Genomic DNA, 20,064 nt, shown 5'->3' on the forward strand with positions numbered 1-20,064 from the left:
GGTTGTATTGATGTTCTTGTATTGATTGTGCAACAAATCAGAGTGATAACATAGCTGAAAATTTGCGAAATTCTCAAAGAATTAGAAGTTGCAGACAGCTTTTTTTTTCCACTGCTTGTGTCCTCCCCTGCTTTGCATATTCTTGTCTTGGTGGCTAAAATGGGGTAGTTTAACTCACTCCCATGATGTTAGTTGCTGGTCAGTTCATGCTAGAAGGATACGTAGGAAATTTTTGTTGTTAGATTCAAGTTGAGTTTGACTGAAATAGCTAACTTGTGGTTTGAACATGTAATTTGATAAGCTACCATAGTGAGCAAAGGAAAAGTTGCAGAATGTTATGTAAATGTTTGCACGCTCTTTTGTCCGACCTTTTGTGTTTGAATCTAAAGTTTATATTGCAAAGTGAGAGGATTAGAAAGTGGTCTTGTTGTTTTAAGTTTGAATTTTGTTAGAAAGCTGCGGAAAGTTTGCAAATGTAAATTGCAGCAAGCTTCGTTCTTTGTTGCAGAAAGTTTATTCGTAGCTTTGCAGGCATTTTGCATGGAAAATGCTCCAAAAGTTGCATTCCAATCCCTCAATTCTCTCCTTGTTTCACTATGGCCCAAACACTTGGAAAAATCAATCAAATTGGCCCCTTTATCTTCTTTATTTGTTTCAATTGGGTCCTTGTTTGTTTCAATTTGATGAATATGAGTTGTTTAGTTTATTTGAGTGCTTTGAGTGATTCAATTTCATGTTTATTTTCATGTCATGTGGTTATTTTGTTAATTAAAGTGATGTCCTGACCTTTTTTTTTATTTTGGAGGGTAAATAAGTAATTTCACTTCATTGGGGCCCCTAACTCTAGGGAGGTACACTCTATCCCTTGCTTTTGATTTACTTGACCCTATATGCCTTTATGTGTTTTATGTCCTTAATTGCATGCTTCTTTTGAATATTTTTCGTTTTATTTATTTATTTATTTATTCGCTTTATTTGTTCAAATTTTTTTTGTATATTTATTTTAGTTTAATTTTAATCATTTGAAAGGCACTTGAATGCCAAATTTGTAATAGTTAGGTATTTATTTAATTATTTCCCCTTTTAGATTGTAATAGGGTTCCCCAAATGTAATAGATAGGGCTTATGTGATATGTGCTTGTGTGTGCCTATATGCCTATGTGTTTAATTACTTTCCCTAGGTTTCTGCATCTATATAAACATGCTTATGTGCTACGTGCTATGTGAAACTATGTGCATTGCATGTCTATTTGCTTTAGTATTATATTTGATTATGTGGATGGAATGCACGTTACTGTGACTAGTCCAATGCTAGTCATGGCTTTCGCCTCGAGCTCTTACAAGTCCAATGCTTGTGAGAGAACATTAGTAAAGGGCTAGTCCAATGCTAGACCCAATAGGGTCGTCCCTCGTTAGTGCATACTCGCATGCCTTCACTACATTTCATTCATTTTTCCTTTTAGAATTTTTACATCTTTGCATGAACCTTCATCATTTACCTGCATTTGAAACACAATCTTTAGGACTTTGCATTTTATCCTAGTTATTAGGGTCATCTGCTTGATTGGGTTAGGGAGTTACCCTTCTGGTAAGGGAAACAGACGAGTTTGGCTACGCATAACCTTAGCATGCTTGTTTTCTTTCTAACCAAAAGGCAAATCAAAAGTCATGATTTAGGGTCTCCCCGTACCCATCTTGCTCGCATTCCTCTAGGGCTCATACATTTCTAAGGCACATTACCATTTGCACTCTCACTTCCACACTATCATTTTTTCACCCACTATCACTTCACACACTCACTTTATACATTCTTACCCCGCACACTATCACTTTATCCACTCTATCATTTTGCACACTCTTACTTTACACTCTCTCATATTTGCACATTTTACACTTTATATACTCATTTGCACACTTGCACCTTATATTCTCCCTCACTTGCACACGCGCACTTTTCATATTCATTTGCACCCCTGCACTTTACACACCTACTTGCACACTTGCACTTTCACCTAGCAAGACATTTTCACACACTCTCATTTTTTTTCATTATTACTCGAGCATTCATTTGCATTTATTCGTGACCTCTTTGAGGATTCACCATTGGCTATCACAATTCATGTGATTAGGACCAATCGAGACTCAAAAGAGACATTTTGTCCCATTCGAACTAATCATTAGATTTAGGTTTGCATTCATATTAGATGCATCCAAATGCAATACATTTTTTGGTTAGAAATTAAGGAAAATTATGACTAAATCACGCAACTAGCTTGGGTTAGGGTAAAAGTGTGCCTTCGACTTTGTCTTTGCCTTCCCTTTATCAACCGTGACCCCCGAACTCGTCTCTTTGATTTTCGTAGACTAGGAGTCATCTAAAAAGGTTTTTTTTTTTACTTTCATGTTTTCAAAAACTACTTTTTGGGTGACTTGGTATACCCCAACTCAATACCAAGTGGTGACTCCCAATTTTTTATTTAAAAACCTTTTTAGATTATTATTTTAGCCAAACTGTCGCATTTAAAAGTCCCATGGCCTTTTCCTTTATTTCTCACATTCACACACTTCACACATTTCACGCACACTACGCATTATGATTTCAAACGACTCTTTTCAATTTTTCCAAAAATGGGGCGCGATGCGAACTCATGAGCTACATCCTATAAGTTAACACTGTCCCGTTCAAACACCAAAAATAAGAGACGAGGAAATGCCAGTTTGAAAGAAGTAGTTCGTTGTCTCACTGCTGACCTTATGTGACTGGTGATGATATTCGGTAGCAAGATCCCAGTGTAAGAGGACTCTCGATTGTGACACATATAATCTAAGAAGTAAATGTCACTCTTTCGAACCTCTATATGGCCAGTCTTCTTGTGGATCAACTTGTGCACCATCATATAAATGATGACGCAATGGTGTCGAAGACACTAGCAACCATCGTCTCCTTCCTAGAAGAATGGAAAGGCTGGTACTTGAGACCAAAACGGGACATAGCATGAGAAGGATCCCACTTCTTGTTGGGAGGGACAAACCCTTTGTGACGACCCCACTTCCCCCTAAGGCGAACCAGAGGGTTGGCGGGCCGTCTGCCTAACTCTCGCCAGGACTCACGCAAGCAAGCTAGTTCCGAAGTATAACCTAATCTATTACAACATCGTTTCCCTCCAAATAGGCCGGTTTCTAGAATCACATTAACTTCAGAGATAACAGTGCCTTAAGATAGCCAACGTCGATTCTTAAAATACCTTCCCGAATACAACCCAAGAAACAAAACATCAATTCAAATACATCCATACAAGCCAAGTAACAAATTTATACCAGCCACATACAAATCCAGGGTTTACACTTTTCCAGCTTCAAGTCGCAACCTAAGGCAAAACTACAATGTTTAACTCGAATTACATTCATGAAAGTAAACAATCTAGTACTACTTCCGAGCACATTTGAGACAGCTACATTGTTTAATTCAAACTACATGCTTAAAGTACAAGTAGATCTCAAGTCTTCCTCAGTTGTCAGAACCTGTAAAAGAAAACCACAACGTGGGATGAGCTACACAGCCCAGTGAGGTTCCAAGACGCTCTAACAGTTCAAATAGGTCAGGTAAGTTGTGCATATCATATGCATGATTCGGGGTTACACAATGGCATGTTACCATGAGGTGATAATCATTACACGGATAATTGCTACTTTGAAAACACATGTAGAACTAGTACTTTTGGAATGAATAGCCATATAAATATATTTTCATAAATTTTCAGTCAAACAAATAGTGGCTCGTCCGACTAGAAGAACATTACAAGGATTGCTTCATCTCAGAGGTTAATGCTCATGAGGAGTCTTACCCAAGAATGCCAACTAGGAGAGCAATAATATTATTAATAATAAAGCAAGCACGAAAGGATACGGTGTTCCAGTGGAACTTTGTCGGTCATCTGCACCTTATAACTCCCGGATCCCCACGGTTGACTGGCCATCACCTTATCCCTCCAGTGGTAGTACTCGAGTATACCGAAACGGTTGTCCAGGGTTCCAACCTACCCGACCGAGCCCAGTCCTGGCTCGAGTAGGTCAGTAACCGAGGCAGGGCCCAAGTTCAGCTTATAGCTTACAACATGCACAGGTAACCAAGTAATTCGACAAAAAGTAAAATTCATCATTTGAATAGGTCGAGTGAGGTAAAGTACACACTCGCCTAACAATGATGGACAACTTCATATAACATGTGATTCATGATAATCAAGTAATCAAGTGGATACTTAACACGTAAGCAATACAAGTTGATTTCATGGGAGCATGTAATTCACGGATATCGAATAATCATATAGATTAGAAATCATATGAGCAAATAGTCAGGTAGTCATGTGAGTTGGTAAACGGTTGACGGTTAACGGTTAACGGTTGACGGTTAACGGTTGAGTAATGACGGTTATTTGGCAGGCATTTGCCATATTAATAGGCCATCATTGGCCATTATCCCATTTTTTTCCATGTGAGAGTCGAGGAGATTCACTCCAACGACGTTACTACATTTAGATTCACGAGAAAATGTTTCACGCAAGTCACCACTCGAACGGCTAGTGTGATAAAGTACACACTGCGCACTTCGATGGATCGGAACTCATTTTCCAAATTGTCACATAACGAGTCACAAGAGCACTTTAACCAAATAAGCATAAAACAAGCAGGCTAAGCACGTATTGAGTTTACAAGATCATTTGATAGGGTTAATCATTTAACCAATTCATGTCGATATGCAATGCATATATATATTTCTTAAATAGGCACGAGTATGGTAAATACTTAACGATCATGAAATGAGCATGTCCTAGACTTACTCAATTACGTATTCCTATATGGAACACTCACCTAGTCAAACAAGCGCAATAGGTCTCAAACAAGCGTTTTAGGCGTCCGCTCCGAGTTCCTCTTGGAGATCTCCTCGATTGCCTGAGCAAACAATAATTCAAGTACCACTCAATATCGCTACGAATTCTCTAGTTTTCGATGAAGATTGTACGCTAGTGCAATCTAAGAAATTAACGCGGAGATGAGCCTAGAATTCGTGTAACTCGAGGTTCAAAAGTGGGGTTTTAAAATACAAGACAAATCTAATTTCCATCTCTGGATTCAAATGTAAAACAATCAAATGATATTGACAGAAATGAAGAGTTCGAAACCCCTTAGTTTCCTTTAAGTTAGAAAATTTCAGATTTAACAAGTAATCTTTGAAAAATCATGTCTTACTCTCTACAAGCCCAAAATTGAAAAACTTGGTACTATTGGAAACCTCTTTGAAAGTACTAAAAGTTCCTAGAATACACTTTTCCATGATTCTAAATGGAAGATAGTCAAAAATGGGCTCAAAGTTACTGTATTGGTTCATAAGGCAGATTAAAGTTGGTTTTTGGCCAACTTTGGAATTTCGGCACAATTCACTTGTTTGGAACTAGCTTTTGAAATTTGCAACTCTATTAGTGTTGTAATTCAAGAGTATAACAAAACAAATGGAATGAGAAACGGGGTTTTGAGCACCAAGATACGGTAGCTCAAAGTTACTAAAATTCCCATGTGAAACATGGGTGTTTCAAACTCGAGTCATGAACTTTGGTAATTTATTTGACCCATGAATCGGTCTTAGAATAACACCATAATTAGCAGTATAATACTACCATATAAGGGTTGTTCCTCTACCAAATTTCATGGAAAAATAACTTCGGAAAGGTGGTCAATCAAACACCTAAAATTTCGCAAATACTAAGACAAAACTGCCTTGAACCTTTTGTTTTTCCATTTCAGACATTTGGTCAAAGGAAAATTTCTCCAAACCTGGTTCATTTGTTTAGGCAAAATTTAAAGAACGTTCATGGTACATTTGGTAAGTGTTTAGCATCAAAATATTCAGTTAGCAAGTCTTTGCCAAACCTTGCATCAAATCTGTCTAAAAAATCAGGGTTTTCAAGGGCAGAGCAGGTTTCATATTTTGATCACAGATCTCTCAAATTAACTCAGAATTTGGCATGGTTTAAGGTGTTGGAAAACACATTCATAGAGCTATAATTTCACAGAAGAAATTATTTTGAAATTTCGGCACACAACTAGCTCGAATTCGAGTCACAAGTTGCAGCCTCAGCATTTGTTCTTGTAAAACAGAGAAACAGAACAGCCGACTTAAAATAGTTGTTTTGGCTCACATACATGGAACCATGCAAGTGCCCAGTGCAACCCAATGAGTACAAACAATATCACAATGATGCACAAAGATATATCAAATTTAAGCACAATAAAGAAAACTTAATTAAAGAGAAAAGATAAGAAATGCAAACCAAATATGAATCCAATAGCTTCTTCAATAGATGGCGATGCTAACCAAGATGTACAAGTGAAGGTTCACTCCTTCCTCACCCCAAATACTCTTTGGTTGAGCCAAGGAGTTTTACAACAATTCTAGTTAACCCTCAACAACCTACACTTGAAAGATCACTCACCCAATTAAGAACTATTTTATACAAATGAGGCAACCTTCACCAAGGTTTTACCACTCCAAGTGATAGGTTCACCTTCACCAAGGTTTTCACTTGAGCAACCTCACAACCCAACTTTCCCAACCCCTTATACAACCAACAAAGAATCTTTCTACTCAAAAATCTCACTTGTAAGCTTGTATTTTGTGTTGGCAAAAGTCCCTTGTCTTCTTGTGTTTTGGGGTTTTTATAGAAGGTGAGAAATGGCTCCAAAAGGCTCTCCAACGGTCAAATATTAAATGCTGTCAAAACTAGCCGTTGGCCTGTCGGACGTCCGAACCACCTGTCGGACGTCCGAACCTTGCGTCCAAACCACCTGTCGGACGTCCGAACCCTGCGTCCGACCGTCGTCAGAGAGTCATCAAATCTTTGCGAAATTTCTCGGACGTCCGATGCGATCGATGTGCGTCCGATGCGTGCGTCCGATGCGTGCGTCCGTTGATGTTCTTCATCCTTTCGGACGTCCGATAGCTTCCTTTCGGACGTCCCACATGAGTGCCCTGTTTTTGCTTCTTCTTTTATGCCACAAGAATCTGTTCTAACAAATTACTCACATAAAAACATTAGCCCAAATCTACATTTTGGTTTGTTAATCATCAAAACAAAGGATTGATCGACCAAGGTCAACAATCTCCCCCTTTTTGATGATGACAAACAAAATGAAGATTTCTTTTATCAAATAAGTTCAAATAAAGCTCCCCCTTAGAAAGTGCCAACATACAAAGAAATTTCAATAAATCCTACTCCCCCTTTTGGCATCAATCAAAAAAAAAAAAAAAACAAACTTCCCCTTTATTTTTCAAATCAAGACCATATTGAATATCAAAATTTTCAAATGTACTTACAACCATATAGCACTACTTGGATCAAATCTTCATGATGTACCTAAATATGAGAAATTTCATTTGGTACCCTTTCTTTATAGGGTCCTTGGGAGTTAATACGACATGATCTAGCAATCCACATGAATTTCATGTCTTTTCTCATATTTTTCTTTACATAGCAATCATTTTGCATATGTCCAAATTTGCAACAAAAGTTACACATGATAGAAGTATTTTGCACATAGGTGGATTTAATGCAACTAATTTTCTTACTTCTTATCATAGCAAACTTATTTGTGCCTTGAAAAGATTTGCTTTCTTTTGTTTGAGAAAACTTTTGTTTTTCATTTTGGAGAAACTCGTTCAAGTCATTAATTCTTTTCTTTAACACATTTTGTTCCTCCAACATTTTTTCATAAAACTTTGTTTTCTCTTCTAACTTCCTTTTCAAATTATTTTTGCAATCAAAAACACTTTTTTGATTTTTTAAATCATCATTTTCCATTCTTAAACATTTGTTTTCTTGAAACAGTTTGGAGTTTTCTTCCAACAAATCATTTATTTTTGTTTTCAAATCTTTATTTTTAGCATAAGATTTTCTCAAACTTTTATGCATTTTAATCATAAGAATTTTCACATCATCATCTTCATTATCTTCATCACAAGAAGAGTGATAAGAACTTACCTCATCTTCTCCAACGGCCATTAGTGCCATTTGGGCCAACTCTTCTTTTTCTCTTTTTGAATTGCATTCATCCCATGTAATTTTGCAATCTCCTCTTGAGCATCTTTTGTTGAAGATCTTCTTGAAACTTTTGATGTGAGGAGTTATATCATTGTCCACTTCCATGATTTCATTACCCATGAAGGATGGGTTATCCCCCACTTGAGATGCTTTAAAAGCTACGCCTCTCTTATACATTCTTGCATTTTCTTCCTCTTGCACTTTGAATTTCAGCTTTAATTCATAAGAGGTTAGGGTATCCACAAGAGATTCAATGGACATAGAATTTAAATCCTTTGCCTCTTCTATAGCATTTATTTTGTTTTCCCATTCTTTTGGTAAGGCATTCAAAATCTTTCTATTTTTCTCACCCAAAGAATATTCTTTTCCAAGCAATTTAAGATCTTCAATAATGTCACAAAATCTACTACACATCTTATCAACATTTTCAAGAGGATGCATTTTGAAAAATTCATATTGAGAAACAAGCAAAGATTTCTTTTGGTCTTTAATATCTTGGTTACCTTCATGAAATACACACAATTTATCCCAAATATCTTTAGCTGATTTACAACCTTTAATCCTACTAGATTCATTTACATCTAATGCATTGTACAATATACACATGGCCTTGGCATTCAAAGAAAGGTATCTCTTGTCTTTTTCATTCAATTCTTGTCTAGTCTTTAATCTACTCAAATTGGTGGTAGAGTCAACTATTCTAGCTTCATAAGGACCATCTTCTACTACATACCATAATTCAATATAAACGGATTGTAAGAAAATCATCATTCTTTGTTTCCACATGCTAAAATGAGAACCATTAAACATAGGTGGTCTATCAATAGATTGCCCTTCTAAAAAAGAAACTTTTATGGTTGCCATAATCTTTACTCTAAGCGGTTAAGCTTGATCAAAAGAGACCAAGCTCTGATACCAATTGTAAGTGCCCGGTGCAACCCAATGAGTACAAACAATATCACAATGATGCACAAAGATATATCAAATTTAAGCACAATAAAGAAAACTTAATTAAAGAGAAAAGATAAGAAATGCAAACCAAATATGAATCCAATAGCTTCTTCAATAGATGGCGATGCTAACCAAGATGTACAAGTGAAGGTTCACTCCTTCCTCACCCCAAATACTCTTTGGTTGAGCCAAGGAGTTTTACAACAATTCTAGTTAACCCTCAACAACCTACACTTGAAAGATCACTCACCCAATTAAGAACTATTTTATACAAATGAGGCAACCTTCACCAAGGTTTTCACTTGAGCAACCTCACAACCCAACTTTTCCAACCCCTTATACAACCAACAAAGAATCTTTCTACTCAAAAATCTCATTTGTAAGCTTGTATTTTGTGTTGGCAAAAGTCCCTTGTCTTCTTGTGCTTTGGGGTTTTTATAGAAGGTGAGAAATGGCTCTAAAAGGCTCTCCAACGGTCAAATATTAAATGCTGTCAAAACTAGCCGTTGGCCTGTCGGACGTCCGAACCACCTGTCGGACGTCCGAACCCTGCGTCCAAACCACCTGTCGGACGTCCGAACCCTGCGTCCGACCGTCGTCAGAGAGTCATCAAATCTTTGCGAAATTTCTCGGACGTCCGATGCGATCGATGTGCGTCCGATGCGTGTGTCCGTTGATGTTCTTCATCCTTTCGGACGTCCGATAGCTTCCTTTCGGACGTCCCACATGAGTGCCCTGTTTTTGCTTCTTCTTTTATGCCACAAGAATCTGTTCTAACAAATTACTCACATAAAAACATTAGCCCAAATCTACATTTTGGTTTGTTAATCATCAAAACCAAGGATTGATCGACCAAGATCAACAAACCAGAATGTGCATTTTATATCGTCGGAAAGGTTGGAATGTCTAGTTTCAAATGCCGCTGACGGCACTCGATTTCGACATCGGAGTTCAAAATTATGGCCGAAATACGAAAGCTGGTCAGAGCATTTCGGAAATAGTTCCAGATTTACTAGCTTTGTTAAATCGATTTATTTGACCAACCTAACCTCAATATTTTTCAATGAAACTTTGAACACCATATATTCAACATATCAACATGATATACAAGTCATGAAACCCTCAAAATTTTGCAAAAAGGGGTGCGATTAAAACAGGGCAAATCTGAACATTTTTTAACTATGCATCTTTTGGAGTCTAGACTAGCTAGGTATCATTAATCTACCTATTTAAACACTAAACTAGCATTATATCCATCATCAATCCAAGGGTGAGAGTTCATAGAGCCCACCATCAAAATTTTCCGACATGAAATAAAACAAATAGCATGTGATTTTGGCAAATAATTCCACCACAATAAATCTGTCCTTGGCTAAACAGAATTTCCAGCAGCTAATTGGTCATAAATCCAACTTTTTACTCGGCTAATACATGATATTAAGTACTCAAATCCGACAAGCAAATACTTGACTAGCTAATCAGATCATCCAAGTCATTGTGGGAATTCATAGAGCCCACTCACCAAGTTTCCATTAAAACTCAAAAGAGCCACCATCGGCTAAGCTGGAAAAAAATTGCAGCAGCTATGTTTCAACATTTTTGGTCAATTCATCCAACGGATCAAGTACTTTACAACTGAATATCTTACAAGACTTAAGACACATATATTCATGCATTAACTTATCTTAACCAATTAACACTTCTAGTTCGGAATTAAATTCAAACAATGGTCATAAACCTCAAAATTTCCAGGTTCAACCTCACGGTAGTTCACAAAATTTTCCAGCGATTGTATGTTTTTATTACAACTTTTTCCTTGGCTAAAACAGAGTATTAAGGTCTCAATTCAACATGTCATCACTTAACTAGTTAATTAACATATCTAGCTCAGGAATTACTTTCGATTAACAATAAAAATCCTCCAAAATTTCCAGAAATTTCCAGCTTCAAACCTCGGTTGTTGTGGCATGAAAACTGATTGCATTGTGATTTTATTTCGGTTTTAACCCAACTAATTAGCCACATGCAAAGCTCAATTATCTCGTTATTAGCTAGTTAGTTATGGTTATAGGCTCAAAGCAACAAGATTAAACCAAATGAAGCTATATTATTCAAGGTAGACTCTCGGTAGAAATTTTTCATCAAAACAGAATTTTCCTAAGCTCCTTAATTCATCATCCAACTTCATAAAATTATCATGCAAGGCCCTAATCAGCTTAACCATCCAAGTTTTAATTAGCTAAACACGGTTTCATGCTCAGATTGTCGAAATTAAGCAGATTACAACTGCATTTTTCATCTCAAACTCACGACAGAAATCATTTTCACTGGATCGGATTTTTCTCAAGCTCCTAATTCCTCATCCGGACACTCAATCCAGCATGCGTACATTAATCTTTGTGTTATCAACTTAGCTAATCACAGCCTTATGCTCAGATGATCACAGCTAGCAAAGTAAGAACCGAAATTTCCAGAAACAAGCTGCAATTCCAGCTTCAAACTTTCGATAGCTTTAATTCTTTTCCAAATCAGATTTCTTAAGTCACAATTCCTCATCTAACCTCACAAGCACCACATGCAAGTCCATAGCTGACCTCACTTGCCTATAACCAACTAATTTCAGTTCAGAAGTTACCTCAAATGGAGCTCACACACACGGTTAGCAGCAGAAATAGTCCTCCTCCCTTCGGCAGCCCAGAAAATGCAGACCACTAGCTCTCTCTCTCCCTTGCTCTGGGTTGCGGCTGGAATGGAGAAAGTTCAGCCCTTAGTCCCTTCACCAGCTCACGGTTAGAAGACAAAATGAATCGCAAGTTCCTCTCTTCCCTCTCTAGCTTACGGACGGAAAGAAAAGAAACAAGAAGCTCGGCTCTCCCTCACTCTCACTCTCGGCTTGCAGAGTGCAGCTCTCTCTCTCTCTCTCTCTCTTGGTCGATGATTACAAGGTGAGGAAATGTTGTTGTGGTTTGGGCTGAGGTAACAATGGAGAGGAAATGGAGATGAATGGCAGATAAGGTGCCGCGGTTTGTAATATGAGATGATGAGGAAGTATTGTGGTGCCGCGGTTTTAGGAGTAGTGGTTTCGTGAATTAAAATCGGTTGCGTATAGAATTGGTGATAGTTGCGGTAATTGAACTTGCGGTCAGAGGTTTTGTTTGGTTTGCATGGAAAGGTAAGGGCATTTTAGTCTTTTCACTTTGCTCCCTAACCTCAACTTAATTTCCCAATTCCGACTTAATTCTAAAAATTATCCCAAGCGTGATTTAAACGCCTAATTATACCCTAATACACCTAAACCATTTTTATCGAATAATTATCGATTAAACTTGAATATTGAGATTCCTAGTAATTCTTATATTATTTAGCGATTAAATTAATTATTAGAATTTCCAATTATTATTTCTCAAGGAATAGAGTTAGTCTAACTCGAAATTTATCGATTTAGTAATGTAAAGTCAAGTGAAATAATAATCAAATCCAAGGATGTCAATTTGCACATAAAAATTATTTTTACGCACTTATTGTGAAAACAAAGAAAGATAAGGATATATTTATCGAATTTTCACGCCTTAAGTATGTTTAGAATTTTAGAATCATATATTATCTAAAATTCATTGGTTTTCATCTTAACGCGGAAATTCTTATTAACATTTAACGTTAGCAACTAATTGGAATTAATTATTGAAATTCAAGAAATTTTATATAATTAATCTACTCAGGTAGTATTAATTTTAACATAGAGAAGACTAAGTATTTCAGCATTTTATGTTAAGGCGATAAATTATTCTAACTCCAAAGATTTTAATTTAGTCTAACAAAACCAAGAAATTTCATAACTTAGGAAAATTATATTATTTCTCACATGAAAAGTGTTTTTACGAACTTATTTGGAAACGGGTGAAAGTAATGCTAGAAATTATTAAAGAATTAAAGAAAATGCAAATGAAATATGCACAGGTTTATATATATATTTTTGGGGTCCTCACACCCTTCTTCAAATCAACCACCTTCCTGTGTTGTTGCAACCCAGAATGCAAGCAATAAGATCACAGGTTAAGTAAATTCAAGTACTATGCACCTTGGAGTCCACCAACTCTCCACTGTGACTGGCTTTGTTAACAAAATTGGCATAGAACTCGTACACCAAATCCGGATAGTAATGAGTCTGTAATGTGAGAATCGGCGCCCAACCAAATTGGTTAAATGCCTCCGAAATACGATAGACCGTCTCAATTTCCGGACTAACATGCATCTTGAAGATAAACTCCAAGTTAGCATGTGTTTAGTGCCACTCTTGATTTTTAGGACTTGTAAATTTGGCACTGTCAAATACTATAACTTCGGCGCTACAAGACGTGCTCCCCTATTGTCTCCTAACCACTGGTTGGGGCAAAAGAAACCTCTCTTCTTCACTTTCCTCCATCTCCTCGCTCACTTCCATCTTCTCACTCTCGGAAGAGGAAAATGATGAATGAATGATAGCTCTTCGAGTTTGTACCATGATGCCTAAGAAAGAATTTTCAATTACATTCACATACTATGTTAACAGTTGCACACTTCACATCTTGTACTGTAAGGCCCGAAGACAACCAATGAGACAATTAACAAACAAGCAAGACTGCTTGGGAGTAGAAGAGATAATCAATTTAAAGAGTACAAACGTAACAATAAGTAAATAAAAAGGAAAGAATTGCAAACCAATTAACTACCCAGCTCCTCTTGAGCTTGTAGATTAATTCAGACAAGCTACTTTAAGTTGATGAATTACAATCACTCTTGTGTACAAAGGAAGGTTCACCTCCTCCTTGCCCCGAACTCCACTCGGTCAAGGTAGGACGTTTTACTATCCCTCAAGACAACCCTCGCAGAGCTACACTCATGAAATATTCACTCACAAATGAAAAGCTTACAATGAGTCTCACACCACTAAGACTACAAATTTTCTTTTGAGAGTATTTTTTCACTAAAATCACTCCAGATCTTTTGTATCTTCAGTGTGTCAAAGTTGTTTGAAGTATCTGACCAACCACTATTTATATAAGATCAAGAAAGTGCCTCATTAATGTTTCTAACGGATAGAAAGTAGCTGAAAAGTCAACTAGCCATTGGAGTGTCAGACGTCCGATAGCCTTGTTTTATGCGTCCGATAGCAGGCAGTGAGTTTAAGAGATTTTCTTCAATTCTTTCGGACGTCCGGTGCAAGCTTTTTGTGCGTCCGACAGCAAACAAAGAGATTTGAGAAATTATCTTGTTTCTATCGGACGTCCGGTAGAGACATATTCAGCGTCCGATAATTTCGTTGACTACGAATGATCCTATCGGACGTCCGAAGCATGCGTCCGAAGTTGTGCAATGATTATCGGACGTCCGGTACTGTCTTCTTAAGCGTTCGACAGGTTCGGCACACTCTATCTTTTTCAAATGTGCTTAATCTTTGAACCTAATTTGTTTCATTTCTAAAAAAACCTTTGAGGAGATGTTAGCAATATCCATTTGTTTTGTAATCATCAAAAGCTAGGGACCAAGGTCAACATGTACACAAAATAATTCATATAAAATACCTAAAGAAAAATCTTTCCACTTATAGTAACCATAAGCATTTTATAAAATTATCATGCATGCATTGGAATCAAGATTGGCACAAATAACCACAAGTACATATCTTTATGTCATAAAAAAAGCAATTAAATGGTAAAAAATATCCAAAATTTTGACATTAAATACATGACATTAAAATAAAACTTCAAAATTTATCAAAAATTTGTCAAAATTATCAATTTATTAAAATAGGCAACAAATATGTTCGAATTAATGAATTGATAATAATCAAATTTATAACAAACATTAATTAGCAAAATAATCCACATTTTGTTATAAACATGATTAAGCACAAATTATCCCCATAAATCGCAAAATTTATCAACATTACTCTTTATACACAATGCACATGCTAAAACACCATAAACTAATCATTTTTAGTCATAATCATCAATTAAAAGGGCTCAAATAATAATTCAAACTACCTTTTCAAAGGTATCCAAATATAGCACATTAAAAATCTAATCAACTAATAATCCATCAATTTGCTACATTTAAATATGTAAACATGCTTAAGCAATCATAGTAAGCATACTGGAGGCCAAAAATATCAACAAACATTATCAAAAATTCGAAATTGGAAGATGTCAGAAAACTCAGAAAATTAAAAAATATCAACTTCTAAAATACAAAGAGTTAATGAAGAAACTTACCTCAATCATGAAGAGTGATGTTTGGGGATGATGATTTTGCAAAAAAATCCTATGAAAAATACTCCAATTGACCTCGAATTGCAGAAATTAAGAACCAAGACCCTAACCCAAAATTTCTTAAAAACCAATTTTTAGTTGTTTTTCTTGAATTTCAATCGATTAGAAAGGTTATATGATGATCAAAAAGTGTTGGATTGATGATTTTTATCAAAGATATGGAGTAAAAATAAATGTGTGTGATGTTGGTGGAGAGAAAACGCGAGTTGGAGAAGAGCAGAAGAATGAAGAATACAAGCTGCGTTTTGGCTTTTAACCAACAAGTGCCCGAATACACGACTTCAATACGTGACTTTAAGTCGTGTTTTGAAGGCTGCGTTTTCTATTGAAATTTCTAAAAAATGAATACGCGACTTCATAAAAACGTGACTTAAAATCGCGTATTGAAGTCACGTTTTATGTTATAACTTTCCAAAAAATAATAAGTCAGTTGGAGAATACGCAACTTAGAGTCGTATTTTTCTAAGTTTTGCGTATTGCTCTGTAAATTTTGCAGAAATTTCAAGTTTCTAAAATTATGCAATATACCCCAATTACTCAAAATGCATATTAGATCATTCTTTTGTCAAAATAATCAGTGCATGCACATGTAAAACGATCAAAACATGCAATTTACCGCTCTTTAACTAATCGAAAACAACTTTTACTCAAATCGTGGGATGGAATACCTTTATCAAATTTCGTGTTTTTCACCTCATTTGGTCACATTTGCTTCTATTTTCCATCTATAAAAAAAAGACAACAAAATAACTTAAACACATAATTTAAACATAAAATCACACCAAAATAACATAAATTTGAACAAACATTGGGTTTCCTCCCAACTTGCGCTTCTTTATAGTCAATAGTTTGACTTTTCACCTCATTTTTGAAGGAAGCTTTGTTAAAAAATAATCCACCATTTTAGGACGTGGTGGATCATTAAAAGGTGATTTAATAACAAAAGCCACGTGTTCTAATGATAAGAGAGGAGGAAGTGGCTTACCTATTTGAAGTGATTCATATATATTATTTTGAATGTGCATCACTTGAGTACTCACCAAAGGAGATGCCATGAGGGTTTCTTGGGCAACAATACCTTTAGAACCTATACTTTCAACACACTTCTCAAGAGGGATTATCAACGGTTCGTGAAGGATCACCTCTTGAAATTCAAGGTTAGTTTCAAAGGTACTATCATGTGAAATGGACTCTTTTTCATTGAAACACGCATTAGATGCATCATTTTCATCAAAATGCAATCCATTTTCACATACAACATTCTCATCATTCATATTGGGGTCATTTGCATATCATTAAAAGAAATAACTTCACACAAAACATGTAATTATTCTTGTATTCTACCAAAGTGAGAAACTAATTCATCTAACATTTCTTCAATCTTAGCAAAATGATTGAAGGTTGCATTAGCTAACTTTTCTATAACTAAATCAAATTGATTAAAAGAATTTTCTATACCTAAATCCCAAGATGGATTAAAATCATATTGAACAAATTCAGATTGGTAATCATAAGAACATGAAGAATCACTATATCCACATAGATTATCCCAACCATAAGTATAAGAATTACCCCAATTAGGTCTATTTTGATCAAAATAAGGATTGCAATACCCAAATTCATCAAAATAATCCATATTTTGTGCTTGCTCACATGTATGAGTAGCATGATAATTTTCACACAAATCACAAATTACATGATAAGAATTGAAAGTATTAGCATTTCTCTTTTGTTCAATCTCATGCATAATGATATCCAATTGAACCTTTAACTGATAACATCAAGTTTAGCCTTTAAACTTCTTAAACCATCTTTAAACGACATACCTTCGGTAATTTTTTGGTTACCTCTATTCAAGGAGCTTTGCACGTGGTAACCACCCATTGTTGATCTTCCATTTCTCAACCATTGTTCGTCCATGTGTTCTACTCTCCTTGAGCCTCTAAACATGCTTTCAAAATAACATAAAAACACATTTAGTCAAGAAGAATGGATGACTCGACACAAATGAAAACATACAAATAAAGACTCAATAAATATACAAGACACAACAAAAGGACACTAAACACAAGAAAAACAAGAAAAAATATCTAAACTATAAAGTTGTTTTCAGCATCAATATTGACAAATCTTCCCCGATAACGGCGCCGAAAACTTGACGAGCGCGGGGTATACATATAACAATTAGCTCATCCACAGTCAAATTTTACATTTATAAATTCTTAAATACCCACATGCTATTTTTCGCAAGTATACAAATCGTTTATTGAGCATAAGGGTATTAGGTGTCGATCCCATAGAGAAGATTGCCAATTACTAATGTTTTTTGAATTCCTTTATTATTTAGATTATCACAAGTACAAGAAATTAAATTTACACTATAAAATTAACAAAAATACAATAGAAAACTTTTAGAGGTATGAAATTCCTTACTACTCTTGCAAATGACATTACCGGTTAAGTGAATGTTATTATCTTGGCTAGTTATGGCGTAATTTCCTAATGTATGTGAAACCTACTCTTATAGTGAATCAACTATACTTATAGTTAAGCCATACCTATTCTCATGGTCAAGCTCATTTCTTCTATGAAATTATATGAAGCAAGTCAGTAAAGCCACAAAAGTGTATCTCTACTTTCTTGAGTGTACTCCCTAGGTTTATCACTTCCTTAAACTAGTGTTAAATTTCAATTCTAATTGCAAACTTAACACCTTAAGACTATTATAATTAATGGCCGGTTAATCATGATTAGAAAAGCAAAAGTGATAAATAATTTGTTCAAAATAATATCATCAAATAACCAAGTAAATATCACTAACAATATATAGCAAGTTCATCCATACTCTAGGCATAAACTTTAACTAAATATGAAGAACAAGATCCAAACATGTATTATAGTTAAACATGAATTTAAATATAAAAGAGAAAGTGATAGCAGAGAAATCACCCTTATCACATGAGCTCTAACTCTCCATTTTTGCCCCCCAAATCTTCATCCAAATCTAACTACAAATATAAGAAGGAAAAACTACACAAACTATACTATACTGCCCTAACTACTGAAATAAGGAAATTCTAGTGAAGACTACATTTTTGTGAAGTTTCTCTAGCCTTCCAAAGTTGTCAAAATGGTCTCCAAAAGCAGCTATTTATAGAGGATTCAAACTCAAGGTGAGTTGTTTCTTGATTGGCAAAGTTGGCTTTTAAACTCACCACTCCAAGTTTCTACACTCTTCTTGATCAGATACAACCAAAATTCTGAGTTATAGATGAGTTAGAAAAGTTGTGTGAAAGCAAAACAAGTTACAGAGCAAATTGCAACAGAAAAACTAGAATACGCGACCTTAGGTTGCATATTGCACCCCATGTTTTGCTTCTGCAAGTTTGCATTTTCTGGGCAGAACTCATCCTTGCTCTATTTTTGGCTCAACTTCAACTGATATTTTCTCGATGATGGAGGCTGAACTAGCTCTTGCATAAAACATAAAAGTTGTAGTCCTTTGAGTTTCCTTTCCAGTGAATCAAGAATTATCCAATTTGGAGCTCTTTGGACCAATAAATGACCAAAATACCCTCAACTTGTTAGAACTCTGTTTCAACTTTCAATCATGAAAATGCACTTCTGTATTTCGACTTTTTGGCTAGGAAAATGACTAAATTGGACTTGGATGTCTGCATAGATCTGTCTCTTAGTTTCAAAATGGCGTAAGAATCACTTCAATCCAATGCTTGTAACTCAAGATATAGCCAAAATATCACAGGGTGTCAAAGTTGGAAAACTCCCTTCCTTTTATTCTTGATAGCATTTTCTCTTTTGAACAGTTGCCATTTCATGTCCTCTTTAAATCACTTCAAATCATCAATAATCATCCAATTATCTTTTCAAGTCACTCCATTTAATGATTGAATCATTAAACCTACAAAAATATGAAGTTTTCACCATTAAAATCCATAGAAATACAATTTTCACACTTTAAATCACAAATGCATATTTTCACTAAAAACTTAGTTAATTAGTTATAAAACTAATTAAAACACACCAAAAATAATTAACAAAACACGCTTAAAAACACGTAAAATATGCACTTATCAGTTACTGAAGTATTGGTCAACAATTTTCTCACGAACATGGTGCACATTAACCTAGAGAGCTCCATTGATGTATTATAATATGAACCTTTCACACAAATAGGATTGAAGGATGATGAACTTGCACCTACCCAAAATCCACTTGTCAGATTTGGAGGACAGATGTTATATCCTAAAGGGATTATTACTCTCACCGTAATTATTGGCTAAGCCCCCTTAAGCTGGATAATCCCAATCAATTTTACGGTGGTCAAGGTTAATTCCTCGCATAACATGCTGCTCAAGCATCCTGCCCTCAATGCCTTACAAGCTATTTTCTTCACTTACCATCTTAGTTTTAAGTTTTCGACTAGAAATGGGGTAGCCGAAGTGTATAGTGATTTGAGAGCTAAGAGGAAATACTACCTAGCCATCCTACAAGCTACTCGTCCCTCGAAGGCACCAAGTTTCTCCATCTAAAGAATTGAGGGCCCTCTGTGTTGACCTTGGAGTCCTTATGACCTCAAGATACCAAAATGTCTATTAGGCTTAAGATCAGGGATGAGGTCGATGAAGTAGCTTTATCGTCGAATAAAACCAATTAGGTTATTCGTATTAGTTTAACCCTAGCCTGAACAATTA

At 35.6% G+C, this 20,064-nt stretch overlaps 1 long non-coding RNA gene across 1 annotated transcript; it reads right to left on the reverse strand.

Moving 5' to 3' along the window:
* Positions 1-3,157: 3,157 nt before the first annotated feature.
* LOC113691627 (uncharacterized) lies at positions 3,158-12,100 on the reverse strand. The gene is made up of 2 exons (XR_003448746.2): positions 11,680-12,100; positions 3,158-3,522 (listed from the first exon to the last, which is right to left on the reverse strand). It is a non-coding gene; the product is annotated as an uncharacterized lncRNA (long non-coding RNA).
* Between the last annotated feature and the right edge of the window lie 7,964 nt (positions 12,101-20,064).

The sequence above is a fragment of the Coffea arabica genome, chromosome 6c (assembly GCF_036785885.1).
Source record: "Coffea arabica cultivar ET-39 chromosome 6c, Coffea Arabica ET-39 HiFi, whole genome shotgun sequence".
Lineage (NCBI taxonomy): Eukaryota > Viridiplantae > Streptophyta > Magnoliopsida > Gentianales > Rubiaceae > Coffea > Coffea arabica.